This window comes from Rhipicephalus microplus, chromosome 8, assembly GCF_043290135.1.
Source record: "Rhipicephalus microplus isolate Deutch F79 chromosome 8, USDA_Rmic, whole genome shotgun sequence".
Lineage (NCBI taxonomy): Eukaryota > Metazoa > Arthropoda > Arachnida > Ixodida > Ixodidae > Rhipicephalus > Rhipicephalus microplus.
The window spans coordinates 93973689-93998332 of NC_134707.1; the positions used below are offsets into that span (position 1 = coordinate 93973689).

At 46.3% G+C, this 24644-nt stretch overlaps 1 long non-coding RNA gene across 1 annotated transcript in view; it reads left to right on the top strand.

Annotated features, from left to right (window-relative positions):
* The first annotated feature begins 8521 nt into the window (after positions 1-8521).
* Positions 8522-24644, top strand: part of LOC142769253 (uncharacterized) — a 29751-nt gene continuing 13628 nt past the window's right edge. Inside the window, exon 1 of the long non-coding RNA XR_012885728.1 lies at positions 8522-8676. This is a non-coding gene — a long non-coding RNA (uncharacterized LOC142769253). The remainder of the gene's footprint in view (positions 8677-24644) is intronic.

Here is a 24644-nt window from a genome sequence, read left to right on the forward strand (position 1 = left end):
CCCGTCGCAAAGCACAGAATCGTAACAGAGCCCAGTAAAGGCCTATTCGAGAACATGCTTATCGAGTTTCCCACAGAGAACAAGACGCTATCCAAAACCAAGTACAACAAATGCTAGCTGAGGACATAATTCAGCCATATACAAGCCCATGGGCATCACCGGTTGTGTTGGTGAACAAGAAAGACGGCAAATTGCGTTTCTGTGTTGATTATCGCAAACTGAACACCGTGACAAAAAAAGATGTTTATCCGCTTCCTCGCGTCGACGACTCACCCGACCGCCTAAGAAACATCCGATATCTTTCATCCAGGGATCAACGCAGTGGTTACTAGAAAATCGAGGTCGATGAGCGTGACCGGGAAAAGGCCGCCTTCATTACTCCTGATGGGCTTTTCGAATTCAAGGTGCTTTTTTTAGACTGTGCTCTGCGCCCGCGACTTTTCAACAAATGATGGACACAGTTATGTCCGGTCTCAAGTGGCAATCGTGTCTTGTCTATTTAGGTGATGTCGTCGTTTTTTCGTCAACTTTCGGGCAGCATCTTCAGCGTCTTCGTGCAATACGACAGCTGGCCTGTCGCTCAAGCCCGAAAAATGCTAATTCGGCTACGAGGAGCTCAAGTTTCTCGGCCATGTCGTCAACAGTGACGGAATTTGCCCGGACCCCGAGAAAACATTGGCTGTCGCTGCCTTCCCAACTCCATCAAAAAAAACACGACGTAAGCCGTTTTCTGGGCCTTTGTGCATACTATCATCACCTCGTTTCGAACTTTTCTAAAATAGCAGAACCCTTAAACCAACTCACGAGACACAACGTTCCCTTTGTGTGGGCCCCAGAACAACACGAGGCTTTTTGAGAACTACAACGACGCCTCGAGGCTCCTCCAATCTTGGGTCATTTCGACGAAAATGCTCACTATGAAGTGCATACAGATGCAAGTAATGTTGGCCTCGGAGCCGTCCTTGTGCAATGGCAGGAACGTATTCAGCGAGCGATCGCCCTATGACGGTCGTACGTTATCATCGGCTGAAACGAACTATTCCATCACAGAAAAGTAATGCCTAGCTGTCGTGTGGGCCATAGCCAAGTTACGACCATATTTGTACGGGCGAACATTCAAAGTAGTCACCGACCCCCATTCCTTGTACTGGCTTGCAGGCCTCAAAGACTCCTCAGGCCGCCTAGCTCAATGGAGTCCGTACTTACAAGAATTTGACCTTACGGTGGTTTACAAGTGAGGACGCAAGCACACCGATGATGACTGCCTATCACGTGCCCCAGTCGAGTTGATTCGTCCTGACCAAACTGAAGACGAAAGTTTCCTCATGGCCGTCACAGCCTCCGACTTGGCTCAAAAACAGCGTGATGACACAGAACTTCACCCGATCATCGACTATCTCGAGGACAAGCTTGAACAGCCACCACGAACAATCAGGCGCACGATTTCATCAATTTTTCTTCGTGACAACGTCCTGTACAAGCGGAGCTTTCATCCCAACGCTCAAACCGCCCTACTAGCCGTAACATCTGCGATGCAAGACGACATCTTTAAGGCGTGCCATGACGAACCATCTTCCGGGCATTTGGGGTTCACGTGTACTCTGGCAGGTATGCGCCACGCGTACTGCTGGCCCAAACTGTCCCGAAAAGTCAAGCACTACGTGAAAACCCGCCGAGACTGTCAGCGTCGCAAAACTCCGCCAATGAAACCTGCTGGTCTTTTACACCCTGTGGAGCCACCCCGAGAACTATTTCAATAAGTTGGCATGGACTTACTAGGTCCATTTCTGAAATAATCAGTGGGGAATCACTGGATAATAATTGCGACTGAGTATTTGATTGACCCGTTATTGTGAAACACGAGCACTCCAGCGCTGTAAGGCGAGCGATGTCGCGGATTTCTTCATTTAAGCTGTCATCCTCCGCCATGGTGCACCGGCCGTAGTTCTAACACACAGAGGCATGGTCTTCACTGCCCAACTACTGGAAGAAGGGATGACACTCAGCGGCACCATACATCGCCGAACGACAGCTTACCATTCACAATTTAGCTAACGGATTAACAGAATGGCTCAATAAGACCATCACAGACATGATTTCCATGTATGTCGACGTAGACCATAGGAACTGGGACAGTGTCCTCCCTTTCGTAACTTTCTCATATAACACCGCCGTGCAAGAAACTACAAGATTTACACCTTTCCGCATGCTTCATGGCCTCGAAGTTACTACGATGTTAGACGCCAGGCTATTACCTGACGCATTTACGACCACCACCGAAAATGCTGACCAGTATGCACAGCGCGCCGAAGAAGCTCGACAACTAGCTCGCTTGCGCATTCGCTCTCAGCAACAACGCGATGCTGATAGGTACAACCTTCGGCATGGATAAGTCAACTAACACATCGGAGAAAAAGCATGGCTCTGGAGTACCGTACGCCAACACGGCCGCTCTGGGAAACTCTTGCGTCGTTATTTCGCCCCTTACCGGATTCTTCAGCCCCTCAGCGATGTAAACTACGAAGTTATCGCAGATACCAGCGTGCAGTCCTCCCGTCGTGGCGCCCAGCCGGACATCGTCCACGTGGCTATGCTTATAGTCGATGCTTTTCGAGAGGGTGAGTAGTGACACGAGCAAGTAGTAGGTTTCTGGCTCGTTCATGGCTAGTGTCATCAGTACTTGTGCGTGTCGACGAATTTGGTCGGCATCGCTCAGCTCAATCGAAGCTGTTCCGGTCTTTGCTACACTGTTACTTGCACTGATTTTATTAGCCTGACAATATATAACACCGCCGCCATGTATATATATATATATATATATATATATATATATAGTGGGAGTAATAATTCAATGGGCCAGTTAGTCTTCGTGAAGGTATGGGATATGGCACAACGGGAGCGTTGTCAACAAGGATAAATATATTTATTTCCCAACAGTTTGGAAGCTCATGTCAGTATAATTCATCCCCTGATGAAGGGAGGTCCCCTCCCGAAACTGTTGGGAAATAAATATATGTATCCTTGTTGACAACGCTCCCGTTGTGCCATATCCCATACCTATATATATATATATATATATATATATATATATATATATATATATATATATATATATATATATATATATATATATATATAATAAGGGAAAGAAGTGTATACCTAAGGGCTCGTTTTTCCGTGTTTTGACACAATATTAATGAGATCTTGAGATCTATATATATGTGACGTAAGAAGGTAGCGACGGTTGGTAGAAGCAGAGGAGAAAGAAGTGAAATAGAATAAACACGGGGTATGAGCCAGGCCACGTCGCCCAGTCATCGTAGCGTCACATAAGTCGGCAGGATGAAGACCTCCCAGCCACTTCATCAGTGTCTCATCATCGACCGACCTTCCCATCCCCAAGTACACCGTAGCAGCGGACGATGGACCTGTACAGGACTGATTGGATCTATTCGAGTTCCACGCTACCGCTGCATCTTGGTCGGAGCGGGAAATGGTTAGGAACTTCAGCGATTACGTCACCGGTGAGGCATTTAAATTTTACCTCACCCACATATTCGACAACGATGAGTCTTGGCAAAAGATAAAACAAGAAATGATCGTTAGGTTTAAAAATACGATAACGACTACGACGAAGACTTGCTTGTAACCCACCATCCACAGACAGCTGCACTCAGTCGTCAATTTTACAGGCAGTCTTCAACCATTCGAACGCACAAAAAGATTCGACCTCTGACAAAAGACGAAGTGGCACACGAGTTCAGTGGCAGACGACAACGCGTATTTTGGGAAAAAACAGAGCCATCGAGCGCGCCTCCCTTCTGCACAAAAGTCGGCATTTGCGAAGTCATCGCTTCAGCATATGATCCGAGACGTTGCCCAACCAACTGATGCCGTACACTCTTCGCCTGGCATACGTGGTCCACCACCTGGGTTTTCGTCACGCGGTTCTTCAAGCGCTCCTAACGCTCCCCACTTGCCTTGTAAGGGCGCCTTGCTCATGGTAGACCAGCTGACACATGGGGAAAATACCAAACAACACCAAGATGACTCAAAAGAGTGAAAATCAGTCTCCACGCATTAGAACAGCTTACTCGCCGTCTTGCAGACTTGGCCCGTATCCTGGTTTTACATCACTTCGCTCTTTCATCGCTCACAACGCTCACCTCACGCCTCACTCACCCACTACGGTTGGGAAAGAGCTGCGGAACTCCGAATATACTCATCCAAGCCTAGGGCCAACCGTCTTCATTCATGCATCAGAACAGCTTATCTCCCAAGGTGCGGACACAGAGAAACAGCCCCAAGTAAAATCTGAACAAGCCAATCCTCTCGCAGTGTTGCCGTCGAGTTCCCAGCCACCCTGAGAGACCAATCAACACAGGAGGTTCGGAAGGATCAACTTTCAAGCACTTGCCTGTGCCAAGAACGTCCATTAAGAATGTCGTTGCAAGAGCCTCAGCAGATTTTTCTCTCAATTCTAGCACACTATCTTCATTGCCTGACACGAATCGCGGCACCCTAACAAGTATCGACTATTTACTGATCAAATCACCATGCAAAGAAAAGCAACAAATGTTCCTGAAAGATGCCCATCTGACCAACTTTCGCAAAAAGACAAGCAACTTCAGCAAAGGCAACTCCACAAACTCCCGGAACTACAACGGACACACCAACAAGGATGACGACGCAAAGCAAGCGTCTTAAAACAAATTCAAGAAGCGAGGCATCTTCGCATAAGGGATCAGCGCCAGAAACGCATTTGGCACAAAAGATCAAGACTGCGCCTAAGATTACAGCTCCGAAACCTCAGGAAACACCGAACAAGACAAGAAGTCACCAGTTCCACCACGCAAGGATTCAGACACCATCCTATTAGTTTACGACAACGAGCACGCACGCAGCAAAGACAGCGACGCCGAAGACCGATCTACTGCAACGCTTTCAAACAGCGTCCACTCTTCGCAATAATGCCAGCTATTTCATCAGTCTCCACGTCCAAAGCATTCTTGTGTTATCCAGGACGCAACCATCAGCCTCGCCCGCCAGATCTCTTATTGATATCACCGGACTGCCACACTCTCCCCTCAAGTCTTAGCGACGAAGAAGACAACACGTGCATTTTAAAATTTGTGAGACTAACTCTTTATTTTGACATTGGTGACTTCCAAGCCACTCCTTGTTTACTTTTTCTTGTTTGTAAGTTGTAACTCATGCCTTCTTTCGGGGGGAGGGGGAATCATGTGACGTAAGAAGGTAGCGACGGTTGGTAGAAGCAGAGGAGAAAAAAGTGAAATAGAATAAACATGGGGTATGAGCCAGGCCACGTCGCCCAGTCATCGTAGCGTCATATATATATATATATATATATATATATATATATATATTTATATATATATATATATATATATATATATATATATATATATATATATATATACACATACACATATATATATATATATGTGTGTGTGTGTGTGTGTGCGTGTGTGTGTGTGTGTCTATATATATACGTGAGTACGTTTGTGCCTACCTACGTGTGTCAGCGCTTTGGCGCTTTCCGCCGCTTGGCGCATAAGTGGCCCATAAGTTATAACTGTCTCATTTCCCCACGAAGACCGCAGGGGTAGCGTACGGACTACTGAATCGTTCACTAATGTTCCTGTCTATAATCTAGTCGACCTCTTTTTGTGTGATGCTCCTTTCCGCAGCGCAGATGCAAAATGGTTTTTGACAAATGGGGCTCCCAGCCGACACCAGTTTTTATGCGATGGGTGACAAGAGATATCTGGCCTCGAGGGTTGCCTTTCTAAGTCAGACACATCCTGATAACCTGACTTCAGCTGACAAACACCTGTTGTTTGTTCCACAGCAAGATCAGAGGCAATCATACAAATGTTACTGGAAGTGGACGAGAACTAAGTAATAGGCGAGAAATGTGTGCTGTAACTAGAAAAACATTCTGCAGCGCCCCCCCCCCCCCGTTCCGAAAGAAAAAAGATCTTATATCCTTCCAGAGCAGGCTTATGCTCAAGGCGACACCAAGAATAAGCACGTGCTTAGCAATTAAGTCGACGACTGTTACCGACGCCCAATTCTCGATAATTTAAAGGGGTCATGATATAGTCACGCAACAATTTGCGCTTTTCGGCGAAAAACGAAGGTAGAAGGTGGGATATACATATACACGTCTGAAAACTGGACTACGAAAAATTATTTCAGTCCAGAATAAGCCGCAGTAGTTTTCGACTGTAAACTCCGCCCACCTCCGGCGACTGTCGTTTTGCCATGGCGTGCATGACGCCAAAAAGCGATGGGAGCAGTGCCGTCATCTGCTACCAAACGGCACCTTCGGCACGTGGTCAATGTGTTCACTGTGTTGCGAGTGTTGCTTGCTGCGTGATCCGCACATGTAACAAGTGTTGCGAGGTGGTGCCGGTACCATCGCCATGTCGTCGGCACCGTCATGAGCTGAAGATTTGGGCAATCGAGCAGCAGAACCGCTGACAACGCTGTGTACGCTGCACATTTTGATTTCTACCCCAACGCCCCCAGCTCGAGGGACAAAGAAAGCGTCGAAGTCACAAAAAAGACAGATTCCAACGACCTTGGTATTGTGGCAGACGTTGCTAACTGCCTTCCGCAATGGTGAGTAGCATTATTTCAAACGTGCCATGTTGACAAGCGAGCATAACGATTAGGAGACGCTACATACGCGAGCACTCTTTGCGCAAATTGGTAAAACGTGCAGATTTTTGTTTCCTAGAATACGTGCGCGCACGACTTAATAAGTGGTGGTGAGAATGCTGTGCGTACTGATCATTGCTTTTGAATCTTTAGGTATACGTGCGGCTTGTATGTAACCATTATCAGAAGCGAACGGCATGTACTCAGCGCGACGCTAGTGCAACGCTAGTACTCTCCCTGCTCTGTATGCTCTGGCACATCACAGTTCAGGATGGGCGACGCGGTGCCATTGCGTCAACCATTGCAAGTCATTCAGTTTCAATGGCACGTTGCACTACGCTGAAACAACTTGGTTGCAATCGCAGCTGACCAAGAAACACGATCCCCCTGCGTACAGAACATCATGCAGAAGGTCGTGGAGCAAGCGGTTCGCTAGGTCGCGGCTAGCGAGCGCGCCAGTGTTGCCCAACCACTAGGCCACTCACTCATATATAAAAATATTTGATTATGAATTGATTGATATGTGGGGTTTAACGTCCCAAAACCATTGATTATGACTATAAATTACTAGAACGACCGAATGCAGTGAAGTTTCGCCATCTTCTTTGTGAACGTACAAGGACCAACCCACACAAAACCGATTATGGTCAAAAATTGAGTGTCATGACCCATGACAGTGTCATGTTGGTGCCTATTTTTCAATGTGTGCGTAATCATATACGCGTTCCAAACTGAAAATTTTGTTATGTGTGAGTGTGTGTAAACATTACGTCCCGTGCAGCAGAACAGTGCTACTTCCTAGCGTCCTACTACTACAGCAAATCTGTCAGGCAGGCTTGAGGCAAGATACCTTGGGTCCCGTTCGGCAAACACGTCAATTCCAGTTTGTGCAGTTTTCCTCAGTATGCACAAGATTTCGCAAAGCGTCGTTCATGTATGGTAATGAAGCTAAAATATAAACTTTGACACTGCAGAAAATAGCCATGAGGCGAGCTACTACAGTTTCGAAAAGTATATTGGCTCATATGCAGATTTCTGCATACTATAGAAAACTTCACAAACTATAATTGTCGTAATTGTCAAAATTATCGAGGTATTTCGCCTCGAGCCTGCCTGACGAATGTGCAGTAATAGTTGGCCGCCAGAAAGTAGCGCTATCGCTGCTGCAGGGAACGGGGTGTTTACACGCATAGATATAGAAAACGTTTAATTTCTGCATTCGTACATGAATATGCACACATTGAAGCATACGCACCAACAAGTATAGATGGGCTTTGGCATCAATCAAAAAAGCTTTTAGCTACGTTCTCTGGAAGGTGTTTTGTGAAAGGTCTCTTATTTCTGCTATGCACTGAACAAGTCGCAAAAGGAAACGAAAACCAAGCGAGTTCGAAGAATAGAATGCCGGGTACATGATTTTAATATTGATTACTACTTGCTAAGAAGAGTCAAATATCCTGATGGTGCCATAAAACTGGCCTTTTATAGATGTTTCTTTCAGTGCTTCTTAATGAGGACAATGGTTTTTACAGGACAGTTTTTCAGAAACGCCCTAAGTTATGATAAATAACGTCAATATCCGAATGAGAAATTAGCGACGCGGCTCAAGAATGCTTCGCGAAGACAGTCAAATCACGGCGAGTACTCTTACCTACGAAAGAAGTGGTTGATATTTCCGTTTTTAAAGACACGGAAAAGGAGTCCTACATACAGTTTTAAAATGCTCCAAACGCCCACGTATACCGAATATTTTACAAACTCCATTTACTCTTCCAGGGTGCCCTTCCATTCACGGTGTCATCTCAAGGTGTAAGGCCGAGAAAATGGGGTATATAAGTGGCTCTATGTTTTCAAGCCGCAACAGATGTTTTAATTAGAACTGACCATTTCACTATTCGTAGCAGAACCACAGCGATGCCTGCGCACGGCCTTTGGTCACTGTTTTTATTCTCAAGCCCAGTACTAATGGCTGTCGCAGATAAAAACAAGGTATGTTTCCATTTAGGGTCTTGCGTGCTTATAAAATTCTTCCAAAGGACTCTCTCACTAGTGGGGTTAGGACGAATAGTCACATGGCAAAGTAACATAATTTCGTATGTTCATTTGATACTATTTATACATAAGAAGCATGCTATTCATTCTTCTCATTCTATCTTTACGTAACTCGTTCGGAACACGTGTAAACACTACCTTGTGGAAACCGCACTCAAATGCAACGACGCCTTTCAGATTATTTTATAATACGGTTACATACCTAGGCGCGGCCTGCAAACAGTACAGCCTATTCTGAAACTAACATGGCCAGCAGTGATACTGCTATAATCTCGCATGCCATATGCATAAATGCCGTGGCACCTTACCACAGATGAGACTAGTGACGGTGGCCACTCGAATCACCACTATCTGTATACAGTGTGTATTGCCTCTACTTTGTATTTTCGTTTCCTGGAAACATGTTTGCCTAGTAAATGAATTTGCGTAGTAAATAGACGCTTGCCTAGTAAATAACACCAAATTCTGTGTTCATTACCGTTACGACCCTGCGGCAATCCAACAGGGTGAATGAGGGTTATTCTGGATTAAGAAGCTTGTAATTATTTTAGGCGTATCGCTTTAGCGTATCGCTAAGCGTATCGCTAAGCGTATCGCTATAGCGTATCGCTATAGCGTATCGCTAAATAGCGTATTGCTAAGCGATACACTATTTTAAGCGTATCGAGAGATGCCTCTCGTGTATAGTGAGCTTCGTAAGGTTGTGACCACCCCTCTAAATGTATTGAAGTAAAGGCTGGAGAAGTAAAAAAGAGAAGAACTGTTGCATGTTTGGCAAAGCAGTGGCGCCATCGCTTGAGTGTCGTGGGTGCTAGCCGCACGTTTTCAAAGCGTTTTTAACGGCATTACCTTTTTAAAGGGTTTACTTCGTAATCATTCCTGTTATTCACAATATTTACGGCCTTCCTAATTATTGTGGCGAGTATTTGAGGACTCAGTATTTTTAGCCTTCTACTGCGCATTTTTTTAGGAGCATGATTTTGCCACCAGCCACTCCGTCAAAGTGCTACGCTCCTGATATTGGGGCAGCTTTCCCACAATGGAGTTGGCAAAATTTTTTACACTAACAGCGAAGACTAGTCATGAGATGAGCACTTAGGTCTAGATAGAATCAGCATTGAGAGGGCATTAAAGTCTTAAAACCTTAGATCGAGCTTTTCACTGTATTTTCAGAACTTATTTCTACGCTTTTTTCTTCCTACTCCAAGGTTTTCTGAAGCAAGTTTTTTCTGTATTGTTTTCCTTTGTTCCTGCCTTTGTTTTTTCTATATGTCTTCAACTCGTTCTCAGCCTTATAGCAACGTAACCATGCAATTTCTTAAAACCGTGAGCACATAGGATTGAACCATGCCTAACCAAAATATTTCATTACGGTAATTGAAGTCCTTTTGTTCCACGTCAACTCCGCTTCACGTCTCGTTTGTGTTATTGCCTCCACTTCGTCGTCAACTGTTCTTGACGCTTTACTATCGGACGCTTAACGAAGCCTAATGATCGGATCCCTCCTCATGGCCGTCTCCTTGCGTTGTCGTTCCTCTCTTTACGAGTCTTAAAGCACTCCCAGCCCGGGCTCCAGTCTTTATTCCAACTGATCACCGTCATCACTCTCCTTCACTCTGATTTCTCCCTCCACAGTATTATGTATCAATCTTGTCACAGAAGGCTTAGTGAGGCTAGCCTAATGCTTGTGGCGCATACCTGCCAGGGTTTTCAGCGATGCACCTCTGAAGAGCAGCAGCCTTCAAACTAAACTCCAGGTCACCCAGAGAGCCCACGATATCGCGATGAATCTTCGACTCCCGGCACCATTATGGCTGGAGCCACCAACTTGATCTACAGAGGCCTCTGGCACCCTAAATATCATTCGCTCAGAACTGCAATGAAGTAGAGTTGAATGAACTTTATTTGTCCACCAGTTGTTGCTGTGCCCGCGGCTAGGCTTCAGGGAACACAACGTTTGAAGAACATCTTTCAATGTCCTCAGCGATGGCCCTGGCCCGCTGAATGGTCCACAGCTGGTCTTCAAGGGCCTCGCTAAGAAGGGCGGTTTGCCATCGCACAGCAAGGCGCCCCTATTCAGAAGAATTCTCAGTCGATGTCGTCCTTTCTCGTGGCCCACCTTCGTTTCTTGCGCATTGACAAAATATATGTGCAATATCGGCCCGCTCGTGCGCGCACCGCGGGCAGCCCGGTGACGGGTGCAGCACAACCCACAGGCGGTGCATGTGGAAAAAGTTGGTGAACGTGCTCATCTGCAGCCTTCTTAGTTCCACCGCCTACGACCTGTCCAGGCGCACGTGGGGTTGCAGAAATTTTTTTTCCGGTATTTTCTGTAGTGCCCAAGCACGTAGTGGTATGTGGCACGAAATTCATCTGCATAGCAGTCGACGCACATCTGTTGCCTTGCTTCTTCTGCTCCAACTTCAGTTACCACATAAACGGAGGAGGTGGAGGGGGTCATTGTGGCGGTAAGGGTGCCTGTTGCCACCGCCTTGCCTCAACCGAGGCCCCTCTCAACCATGGTGGCGGCTGCTCGCTGGGTAAGTTGCCTCGCAACGAGATGGTTACGCTCGTTATGGTTGGGCGGGATGCCGGTGAGTCTTTGGCTGGAGGCATTGTGGCTGCTCGTTTTACGGTAGTTGGTGTTGATAGATGCAATGTCCCCCATTGTGCACGGGAAGCCACTTGAGTGTCTTGTCGGTAATCTAGCTGACACGAAGTCCCCAGCCATGACGTTAAGCATGCGTGTTACCTCCTAGGACACCCACAGTTTATTATTGCTTCGAATAACCGATTTAGAATCGCTAATGATCAGGGTGTCGTGCGCACCACTGTGGATTACAGCTAAAGCAATGATCATCTCTTCTGCAGCTCCGGCTTATGACAGCCGCGGCGATGGCGTGATGAGGAACCTTTCCCGCTCTATCCAGAACCACCATAGAGAAAGAAGGTGCTGTCGCCACTGGCCGGACTTGCAGCTGATGTTGCCGCTGACGCTGCTGTCGTTCTTGTCGTAGAAGTAGCAGTGATGGTGGCATTAGCGCCTTCACTTCGTCTCGCTAGTTCACGGGTAGCGACGGTGTTTCCAAGCATGCCCCGTCACCGTCTCGGTCGTTCACGGGTAGCGGTAGTGGTTTTGAGCGTCCCCCGTCACCGCCGCCGGCTGACTGTGGATGCCTGGCCGCATCAACAAAGAGGACGCCCTCTTGGCTTCCTTGTGCCTTCAGGATTGCTGCAGCACTGCATTTGCGTCGTTGCAATTCATGAATGGGGTGCATCTTTGTCACAGAACGAGCGCTAAAAAAGAGCGCGCCGCCAAATCCTTGCGACAACGGGCGGCAGAAACGCCGCGAGGTAAAAAGAAAAAAAAAGAAAGCAAACATCCAAGGCTCCCGGGCGCGCGCTCTCCCCGCAGAAGCACGGCTTCGCAGACGATCCTCCTCACCCCACATCGGCGGCCCAGCAAAGCCGCGATTTCTCTAGAACGAAGGAGGCGGGGTCAGACCGAGCGAATCATCCTCCGGAGAGGGCAGTCGAACCGTCTCGTGCCTCTCCCCAGCCTTCGCTGCGCATCGCACCGACGAAATGAGGAGAACGTTCTGGAAGGTGGCGCGGAAAGTATTTAATCGAGCGGCCGAGACGAGAAATCAGGAGAAGACGGAAAGTTAGCGCCGGAGCGCGTAGGGATTCCGCCGTGGAGTCGGCGAAGGTTCTGCCCGTAGTGACAGAACAGGAGGAGACGGAAGTGAGCGCCAGAGTGCGTAGAGATTCCGCCGTGTAGTCGGCGAAGTTTTTGGTCTGTAGGGACGGCTCGAGCTACAGGCAAGAGCGTGGGTTTACCGCTATCGAGCGAAGACGCGGGAAACAGCTGCGTGTGTGAAGCCGACGGATTTCCGGCGAAGAAGGCGTTGAAGTTTGAAGAGTGGCCAATTGAAGACGGGAGGTTTCCTGGAAGAGAAACTTCGAGGGCGCGGAACGACAACAACGCTGGACTTTGAGTGAGTGATTCTCGGAAGAGTATCATTCAGACTTTTGTTCCAAGGACTTTGGACTGAATAGGTTTTATATCTCTTTAGTCTTTAAGTGTCTTGGTTGTTCAATGCATGCGACTGCATTGTAGTGCGTATTGTTGTCTGTGTCCGTTGTTTCAAGTGTGGCTGATTGTATTGTGTAGTACGTTGATTGATTGGTTTGATTGGTGACATATTGTATGTAACTAGTGTGGAGTGTGCATTTTTGTGTATTATTTTCGATCTGCCATTATTGAGAATATAATTTGTTTGTTTATCAACTCTCGGCTCTGTCTTGTTCTTTGGGCCACAGCCGGCGTCCGCTGGCGCACCAATAAGGACCACTTCTAAATTGTCCACGCTTTCGTGGTGCGGTTCGGGGGGCCGATACTTCGGCTCTTGGAATTAGCCCGGCGATCGCCTCCCTAATAAACGGGACATGTGTGACAAACTTCCTAAAGGGATTTTCTGTCAGTATGGCGCACGTCACTTCCGGTAGCAATGCTTCCTTCAGTCACCGCACCTCATGATATCGAATCTTGAGCAGGTCGAGAATGCGTCTTCCTGTTCGGGTGCCCAACAAACTCTTGAGCTACGTGATCCTCTGTGCATCCACTATCTCATGAGGGTGTTGCGCGCGCCCAGCTCAAGTAATATATAGGTTTCCGTGTACTGGGGCACACCTAGGGCTACCTTGAATGCCCGATGAATCACTGCATTATTCTTCTCGGTTTTGCTTCTGTTCCACTCGGCGTACGCGGTGACGTACGCTATGTGGCTCAGCGCGTACTCATGCAATCACTTCATAACGTTATGTTCCTTCATCCTTTTTTCTTTTTTTCGCTACTCCGCGCACAAGGCACGTTACGGTGGCTCCTTCCTTCTGCAGTCGTGCAACCAGCTCGTGCTTGGAACCTTTTTCTTAAAGCCACAGGCTGAGCACTCGTTTTTTTGAGACCCTTGGTATTTGGTTCCCCTGCTTCGTCGTGACGTATATGCCCAAGCGACAAGCAAGAACTTCAGCCTGCGGGTGAGGTTCTTTCTTGCGTGGGCTATGCAGGAGGATTTCCACTTTATTGGGAGAGCAAACGAGTTCCGTGTTTTCGAGGTGCCCCACCACCTCTCGGATGGCCCTTCGCAGTATATCTCTTGCATTTCAACGGTGCTCATATTTGCTATCGTCCACACGGTCACGTCGTCTGCGTAGAATGTGTGATTGATGCCCACTATTGCATCGAGACGCTCCGGTAGTCCGATAAAGTTCTTGTCCAATGAAGTTCTTGTCATGTCATGAAACTCTTAAAATGAGGCTGAAAGCCAAAAATTGAAGCCTGTATTGAAAAATTGAAGCCGTCGCCAGTATTGATAAGGTTAACAGAGCCAATCGCGTTCGCGAATGGTGACGTCACGCCTGCAACACCGACGAGGCGCGAGCCAGGGAAGCCGCACACAAGCATCGGCAGAGGAGGACAAAGAAAGTGATGAGCTGTGTGTCAAAAACGCCAATTTTAAAAATTGCCAGCACATCCACGGAGTGAACGATGGAGAGTGGGGCGAAGCATCCGTCTGTCCATTCGTTCTTGCTTCCATCCGTCCATGCGTCCGACTGTGTAACCATCCGTGCGTCCATTCGCCCGTCAGTGCGTGCGTCTGTTCGTGCGGCCGCAAGTCCATCTGTGCGTCCGTCTCTGAGTTCATCCATGCATCCGCCCCTGCGTCCGTTCATATGCGTCCATCCGTCGGTGCAGCCATCCGTGAGTCCATCCATGCATCTGTCTGTGTGTTCGTTCGTCCATCTATTCAACACTCCAAGTACCACCATCTCGCATCTTATCAGCATGAATTCAGCCTATGCACCACCATCCAGCGGACATTCCAAGGACTAAACGAGAGATGGCACACGCACACTTTCTTACGGCTAGCGCTTCGTGTCTACTTCCCACCTTTAACCACCTCGAGTTAATGGTATGTATTAGTTCATTGTATTCATGGCACTGCGGCCCAACGTTTGACAAACCTTTCTAAAACCAACGAGCTTATGCCCAGCGAGTATAACGTAGCAACCCTTTCTTGTCAGATAGGGCTCAATGCACATGCCAATGGCTGCCAAGGAAGAATGAGAGACAGAAGTATTCAGCTTTTAGTTAGTGCGCACGCTGCGAATTTTTTATTGTTCAACAACGCACAGAAGAAATCTCTCACCGGCACCACCTTGGAGGTGAAAATGTAAGACTGGTTACACGCTATGACTACTACTACGACTACGAGGGATGAACGGGTGCCTCTATAAGGAGCTTCGCCCCTAAAATGAGACGGCACTCGGGTATTACTTGACGAGAAGCGAGCCAAGGGGACCAAGCGTAAGAGTATTCAACGCACCGGCAACACCGACGAGACGCGAGCCAAAGAAGCCAAGCGGAAGCGCCGACTGCTGAAGGCCAACGCTGAGGAATCCTCGACGGCGTCGTCATCGACAACGTCGTCGACAACGTGTTGAATGCGCCGCGTGCTTTCCTCTGAAGCACACGCCCACAAGCACCGCACTCCGCCGTTTCACCCGCAGGCGATCTGGATGAACAATTTAGAATCTCTTGAAGACGCTGCTGCTCCGATGGCGTCGCCGTGCGCGTCTGCAACATCGTGATCCTCGCGCAGTACCTTGATTCCGACCTGTACTTCGCTCCCAACGAAAGAGCAGGTTTAGCGCGGTCTGGAGAAGACGGTGACTGATAGCTGTGAGGCGTGTCAGCCTGCGCCTCTTAAAGCCGCGGGAAACTTTATTGTTCACCTAAACAAGGGAGGAGGAGAATGGCTTGCCGATTACATGCGTTACGTGCACTCGCTGAAGTGTGGGTCACCGGAATGGAAACTACCCACAACACTAAGAGCAACGTGCATCGTTCTGGCATTTGCCGACTTCGATGTCGAGTGTGGGCAGGAACCTGTCAGCGTGCACTTCTCTGATCACAGGCCATGGTATTCAAGGTAAAAAGCGCGCCAGTTCTAATCTAGTGCCTGTGTTCTCTCAAAAGAAACGACAAGACCTACGCCAGCCATCGCTTAAAAAAAATCGTCCAGCGCACAACGCAGCACCCGCGGTAGCGCCGTTCAACCCATGACACCATTCGTATGCAACGCTGCCGCTTCGCATCCCATCAGGCTTCCTTTTGGGAAGTGGTAATTTTTTTTCGTGCTTTGCTAACCAGTATTACTCGGGCGTTTTCTTGGTGTCTTAGTGCAGCAAGTCAGTTAGCGGCTGTAGAATGTGTGCGCAAGATGGCATGAAGTGCCTATCAAAGTTGATCAGCCCGAAATACTCGCGCGACTTGCGGAAAGAAGTAGGCGAGGGAAATTTTCTAACCACTTGTACCTGTCAATCGAGCGGTAAGGTGTTTTGCGGTGTGCTTTTATGACACAAGATCTCTTGCTTCAACTCCAAATATACGCACTTTTTGGCCTTCAAAACCTGACCGCGCTCGCCAAGAAACTCGAATGAGAGCTGCAGTTGGTTTTAGGGGCGAAGCTCCTTAAAGCGGCACCCGTTCGTCTCTCGTAGTCGTAGTCGTAGTGTGTAACCAGTGTTACATTTTGACCTGCAAGGTGGTGCCAGTGGGATATTTCTCCTGTGCTTTATTGAACAATAAAAAGTTCGTGGCGTGCGCGTTAACTAAAAGCCGAATGCTCCCGTCTCTCATTCCCCATTAGCAGCTATTGGCATGTAAATTGAGCACTATTTGACAATAAAGGATTCTTACGTTATGCTCGCTTGGTGTAACCTCTTTAGTTTTAGAAAGGTTTAGCGAGCGTTGAGCCGCAGTGCCATGAATAGAATGAACTAGTATATACCATGAACTCGAGGTGGTTAAGGGTGGGAAGTAGATACGAAGCGCAAGCCGTAAGAAAGTAAAAGCGCAATTCTCCTGTGTCTTTTCCCATTAGCAGCCATTGGCATGTACATTGAGCACTATCTGACAAAAAAAAATTGCCCGCAGCTTCCCTCGGGGGAACACTGAGGAGGATGCGGACCATATAATTGGGTAACGGGGTGTTAAAGTGCGACTTACTTGGGTCGATGGCTAAATTGGTTAACGTGGTTGTGAAATGGGGTGTTAAATTGCGACTTACTTGGGTCGATGGCTAAATTGGTTAACGTGGTTGTAGGAGGGGGTGTTAAGTGAGTGAACACGTACACACGTATGCGAAAGGGCGGCGCTGGTCGAAGGGACGTCGATCATTGTGTTTGTGGATTCGTTGGAATTCATTTCACCGCGACCTTGGACGTCGACGCGCCGTACAAACCAACCGACGAGCGGCAACTGAGCGAGCGAGCGCCGACCTTGAGTATATATACAGCGCGACGGCGCATGCACTGTCAGCTGTTGAATGTTCTCGAAGCGCGACGCCACATGCGCGTCCACTGGGGAATCAGGAGAATTGTAGATGTCGAACGCGGTGTGTAGAGGAGGAAGGGTGCACAGATGGTGGAGGAGTGAAGCGCGCGCGGTGTGTAGAGGAGAAAGGGATGCACAGATGGTGGAAGAGTGGGCGACGGCGCGACGGCGCATGCGCGCGCGTCAGCTGTCGAATGTTCGAGAAGCGGTGCGGACGGCGCACTACAAGGCGCGAGTATAAGATGCTCCGCATCTAAAAGGTTGCTACGTTATACTCACTGGGCGTAACCTCCTTGGTTTTAGAAAGGTTAAGCGAGCGTTGGGCCGCAGTGCCATAAATACAGTGAACTAGTATATACCATGAACTCGAGGCGGTTAAAGGTGGGAAGCACACCCGAAGCGCAAGCCGTAAGAAAGTGTGCGTGTGCCACCTCTCATTTAGTCCTTGGAATGTCCGCTGGATGTTGGTGGTTCTATATGGGGAATATATGATGAAAAGATGCGAGATGGTTGTACTTGGAGTGTTGAATAGATGGACGAACGGACACACAGACAGGATGCAAGGATGGACGCATGAACGGACGCAGGGGCGGATGCATGGACGAGCGCAGAGACGGACGCACGAACAGATGAATCCACGGAAGGGTGGATGGACGCATGGACGGTCACACAGATGGACACATGGACGGACGGAAGCAAGAACGATTGGACGGACGAATGCTTCGCCCCACTCTTCATCATTCACTCCGTGGATATGCTGCCATTTTTTATGCTCTTTCGTCGTTTGGCTCGTGACCAAAATATTTGGAAATGAACAGAACAGATTTTATATCTGAAGAGATACATTAAAACAAAGCGAAGCTAAGCACCGCCACGGTGGTCTAGTGGCTAAGGTACTCGGCTGCTGACCTGCAGGTCGCGAGATCGAATCCCGGCTTTGGCGACTGCATTTCCGATGGAAGCGGAAATGTTGTAGGCCCGTGTGCTCAGATTTGGGTTCACGTTAAAGAACCCCAGGTGGTCGAAATTCCCGGAGGCCTTCACTACGGCGTCTCTCATAATCATATGGTGGTTTTGGGACGTTAAACCCCACAGATATTCATAAAACGGCGCTATATATATATATATATATATATATATATATATATATATATATATATATATATATATATATATATATATATATATATATATATATATATATATATATATATATATATATATATATATATATATATATATATATAATAGGGTCAGGAATAGAACAGCAGAGTATCGGAGACGTTGTTGTTAAAGTTGTGCGTTATGTAGATGACTTTTTAGTCATTGTCAAGACATTTGACTTACAAAGAAAAGCAATTGATGTTCTAAATGTGTTTAGGGAATGTTGTAATGGGCTCAGTGTTACGTGTGAATTGCCGGTCTGAAATGAGTTGCAATTTTTAGATATAAGAATATTTTTTGTACCGGGAGATCACCTTTGAGGCAGTATTGTCCTACGGCCGATAAGCCGTTGCTTGCTTTTTCGTATGATCCCTCAAATATTGTAAAAATTGGCATTAGTGTTGCATGCATTCAGTCTTTATTGTTCAAACCCTGTTACCACAAAATGCAACAGAGCCCCGCCGCGGTGGTCTAGTGGCTAAGGTACTCGGCTGCTGACCCGCAGGTCGCGGGTTCGATTCCCGGCTGCGGCGGCTGCATTTCCGATGGAGGCGGAAATGTTGTAGGCCCGTGTGCTCAGATTTGGGCGCACGTTAAAGAACACCAGGTGGTCGAAATTTCCGGAGCCCTCCACTACGGCGTCTCTCATAATCATATGGTGGCTTTGGGACGTTAAACTCCACAAATCAATCAATCAATCAAAATGCAACAGAACTTCGGAAAGCAGGTTTCACGATTCACGACTTAAGGAAGCAGGTTTGACTCCGTTAATGCTCGGCCCCTCGGACATTCAGATAGTACCAAGTGTTAAATGTCTAGGTGTAATCTTCGATGAACACATGTCATGGAATTCCCACATTAAAAAGCTGTCTTCATGTTTATCCAGAATACCTGGAATTCTGTCTAGGGTGCGTTTCCTGCTTCCTAAAAAGTTAAACTTCTCATCTACAAATCGTTGTTCTTATCACACATAAATTGTTGTCATCTGGTTTGGGGCACAACAACATTACCGAGCATTCACAAATTACATGTCATACAGAAAAGGGCAGTTTGCGTCATTGCAGATGTTCCGTATATGAAAGTCACATGTCACCGCTTTTTGAAGAAATGAACTTATTAAGCCTACCAGATTACTATCAAACAAGTCTTATGAAACGCTATTACGCAAGACTGAAAAGTGATAACTTTTTGGGCACACTCGCTCGTGTAAACCGGCGGACCCTTTTTTATAACATTCGTCATAATCACACGTGGTTTCTTCCACACACGCGCACAAACTACGGCAAGGAGATGCTGCGCTTTTTATTGCCATTCCATCTGAATCAACTAACGCTGTGAAAATATTGCTGGAGATGCGTTTTTGTCCTACCTGTGTTAAGGCCATTGTATTTCTTTTTTTGATTTGTACACTGTCATTAATATTTATTATGATTATCAAAATTGTAATTGGTGCATTGTTTTAAAGGTTTATTTTTCGATCTGTTTCACTTGCATTATCTGTCTATATATGTTCATAAGTAAATATTAATGCACGGTGGTCTAGTGGCTAAGGTACTCGGCTACTGACCCGCAGTTCGCGGGTTCGAATCCCGGCTGTGGCAGCTGCATTTCCGATGGAGGCGGAATTGTTGTAGGACCGTGTGCTCAGATTTGGGTGCACGTTAAAGAACCGCAGGTGGTCGAAATTTCCGGAGCCCTCCACTACGGCGTCTCTCATAATCATGTGGTGGTTTTGGGACGTTAAACCCCACATATCAATCAATCAATCAAATATTTATGCATTCCTTTACAGTCCTAATTCAGCGATATAGTGTTGTCTGATTTATTTTATACATAATGTACGCTCGCCTATTCCTGCCACTTTGTACGGGGTCGTGGTCGTAGTCAAGCCCGTGAAGAGGCTTTTTGACCCCGGCCCTCAGCATCCCAAATGAAGGTATGTTGGAATAAATAAAGTTCAAAAGTTACCCTGAATGGGTTATATCACGAGGGCCTGCAAAAACGTTGCAAAGAAAGTAAAGGGTGTGCAGAAGGAAACAGAAGTTAATCATTCCGCAACTATAAACAATATTACTTTGATTCCTTATGTGCATAGGTTGTCGCACGATCTTCAAAACGTGGGCAGTAGATAAATGTTGTTTTCAGCGTTGGCCATAAATTCTGGCAAGTTTGTCCAGCTGTGCAAAGGAATTAAACGAAGAAAAGTGCGACAAGAGCAACAAGTGCCCAATAAAACATAACAGTATATTAATTGAGTGTCGAAAGAATGCAGTATACAAGATACCATGTTCTTGCATCAAGGTTAACATTGGCTAAACTAGTCGATGCGTGAATGTAAGAATCCAGGAGAACGCGCGTAATGTAAAAAATTGCACAGGTTCTCATTTGGCCATTCATTGTCGCACAAATGGGTGTAATCCTTATTTTGATAAGACGAAAATTTTACGTTACCACAGAGGCCAATGGTCCCGAGAAATCACGGAAGCTTTTTATATGTCACTGGAAGGTGATAATTGCATCAGCCAGCCTTCACCTGATAGCCTGACGCTATCAGGCGCCGAAGTTTTAGATCTGACAGATAGCTGGCACGTTTCATTAGCCACATATTGATTTATAGAGTTTTGTCACTTTGAGCTTGCGCGATGTTTCTTTTCTTGTATGTGCTTTGCTTTGCTCAGATGTCATATATATTCCGCTTCTTTTAGGAATAAACTTAAGTTGCGAGTCATCGCTAAGTTTGTCTTCTCTTTCCCGTCCCTCTTTACGTAGCGATATTATTCGTTTAATATGGAAGCGCACCAACTCACCTTATTGTCCCTTCTGATGCATGACGTACACGACGGGATTTGGTGCGCTGACCAGCGCGTCATGTTCGGCTAACCGTCTTACTATCCAATACTAATTTCAGTTCTCGCCAAGTAAAGCGGTCATCACGAGAGCACCCAGACGTAAGTGGCTAGAGAGACAGATAGATACTTAAATAGACGTCGAAAATGCTCGCAATCCCCCGCTCCCCCTTCAAAAAAACATTGACACACCGAAATTCTTTTTCGATAACAGCGAACTCTTGACGACCGTGGTATTGCAGCTTGAATTTGTCAGCACCACCACAAGGTGTCCTCAGAAATATCTGGTAGCCGTTGGGAACTCTTCTCTGGGTAGACCGACAGATGTCTCTTTTTGCTCATGTAGTTCCAATTTTTCAATGCCTATTTCATAGACAAAACATGGGGAGATATTACAAACTAGCGGCACCCTTAGCCTACATTGGCCAGTAGTAGTGTTTGGTTCATTTTAGAGTACGTATGAACAGATTAACAGAGCATATGTATTTCCATGCACACACATATATACACACATCTATATATATATATATATATATATATATATATATATATATATATATATATATATATATATATATATATATATATATAAACGCATGTTCACACATGCATAAAGAAACCTATTTAAACAATCTAATATACATATTTACACACCTAAAAACATGGAAACAAATAATAAAACAGACATGTAATAAGTCAGCTACATAGCCACACCTTTACAACCTATGTAACGGTTTAAGGTTCCATGTATACACCGTTGAACAGAAAACAAAACAGAAAAGTTAACTTTTTACGCGATTTTTATCCTGCAAACGAAATATTTTTGCACTGAGCTTAAAGTTGCGTGCTACTTTAACTTCTAAGTGTACTTTGTTTCAAATTTTGTTCCAATACATTCCAATAGACGTTTCCCGTATAAGTTATAATTCGCAAGTAAATTGAAATTGCCGTAGGATGCCTGTCTAGTGTTTTGCGATGGTATGGTTAATAGACTGGATGAGAGGGTGAAGCTGGAGTCTAAGATTTGGTGAACAGAAAGGGCAACCTGATAATCACGAATAGAATACGTTGCTTCTGAAACATGTTATTTACATTACTATGTTTCCACTTACTATGTTTAGGGCTCTCTTTTGTAGTCGTAGAAGGCCCCGCCGCGGTGGTCTAGTGGCTAAGGTACCCGGCTGCTGACCCGCAGGTCGCGGGATCGAATCCCAGCTGCGGCGGCTGCATTTTCGATGGAGGCGGAAATGTTGTAGGCCCGTGTGCTCAGATTTGGGTGCACGTTAAAGAACCCCAGGTGGTCGAAATTTCCGGAGTCCTCCACTACGGCGTCTCTCATAATCATATGGTGGTTTTGGGATGTTGAACCCCACCTATCAATGTATTCTAGAAGTGGTACAAGGTATGTCGCGTATGTTACACCGCACAATTCTATACAGTAGCTTATGTGAGAGTCACAAAAAGAAAAGTACATCATCTGAAGCAAACAAGAGAGAAACCAATCGTGTGGTTTGATTATAGTGTAACACCCATAAGCCACTTTTCTGCAAACGCTATGGATTTGTTCTTCCCAGTGAAGATGCTGGTCAACAATAATTGCCAGATATTTAAAAAAGTTACTTGCTCCACAGGATTGTTGTTCAGGAAAAGTTGCATTACTGACGTGTCTATGTTGTTTATCCTAGATCAAAAGACCACATACGTCGTTTCCCCCGGATGTAGTGTCAATTTACTTTGAATAAACCAATTGCTTACGTTTACCAATTCTGCCATTGTATTAAGTTGCAAAGTTGACAGACTATTCCCTGTGAATATTAGGGCTGTATCGTCAGCATTCAACAATGTTCTAGAATACTCTAGTGTTTTGTAAAGATCATGAATGTATAGTGAAATAAGTAGCAGGCCTAATATGCAGCCCTGGGGTACTCAATTGTGCTGTGTGCAGATTCACTATCGTTAATCACTACTTTTTGCTTTCTCTAGGACAAGTAGCTCAAGAAGAACTATAGTGAACTGTCGCTGAAGCCATAACATTCAAGCTTATGTAGCAGGGGAAAAATTCAAGTTCGCCTTGTTTCAGTGCACAGGCGTACGTATATAGTCGGATTAAGCACTTGACGCCTCCCTTTTGAGGCTCTTTACATTTGGAGAATCATCAGCTCCTCCGCGTTCAACAAGACGGGGAGCTCCGGGCCTTATTACTGCCTCCAAGAGTCTTCGGCATGATGTTCTTGCTTGCCACATAGAAATCACTGCACTTTTGCTTTGCCGACCTCTTTTTCGTGGCTCTTGCTCGAAAATTGTGCTCCGTCACGTGGTCTGTCTTGTTTCCCTCTGCCGATATTTGTCAGACCCTGCACCTCAAATTAATCACCGACCATTTAGGCTGGCTCACTGAGAGTTCGGCATCCTCTTTTACAAAGATGGCATGTTTCTCAGAGCATCTTTTCAAAAACAGTTCAGATCAAAGTTATCCCTTAACCTGTCAGACATTTTTGCTATTTTCGCCATCTTCTGCCAATGATCCAAGTAACAAAGCAGTCAACCAGACAAGTGTAATTCTGTCTCAGAAGTATTTGGCTTATATTCGCGAAACTATTGTCAATACCCCTCTTTAGTAAACCGAACAATTGCAACAACATTCGCTTCAACTTTTTGTAGGCCGCATAATCCTCTAAATCATACGTCCGATAATACTCAAAGCTCCTTCTGAGAGGCATATGCTTAATGAAAGCGTCCACTAGTGGTTCGGCCATTCCTGGCTAGGGGCTACCCGCTGGAATCGCTGAATGCACGCGTAGAATTCGTCATGGCCCTCATTTTAGTAGGAATATGCTTGTGGAGACTTCTTAACGCTTCTCTGCGGCCATCCACGTGCTCTCCACCGGTTCCAACTGTTACAGCCGTGTGCTCGGCAAGACGACATTTTGCCTCCACCAGAATTTGTTTTGCCACCAGACGAGCTATGTCCTTTCATGCACATTGCTCTGCTCGTTCCTACCTTTAGGGCTTCTACGGCACTATCATTTCGTTACCTAACTAGACAAGTTTCTTATCCATGAAAATGCATTGCTCCAAATTTATTTCTGTCCGCGGCACGAAAAAGTGGTCACAAAGTTTCAACAAGAATCGGTCTTGTCGGGCATGCCAGAAAATTGTGATGCTTAGGACGAATGGGCACTTATACTATTGTGCAATAACACAGGAAAGAGACAGAGTGCCGTTTTTGAACATTTACTTGGCAGGTTAAAATGATTAACAAGAAAGAGAGCGAACTCTTTATTGAAAAGCAGAAAATTTAGCCGACATATATAAATCGCTGACTTGCTACGCTGCGTGGCGAAAGGTATTCGAGATTGAAAGTACGAAGAGCGTGAGAGTGAAAAAAGACAAGATGTAAATATGTAAAAAGTTGGTGGTGTCGTTGCCATTTGAGTGTTTACCGCAGTTCACGAGAAGATAGTGGAGGTGATAGTGCCGTGTTCTGAGGACAT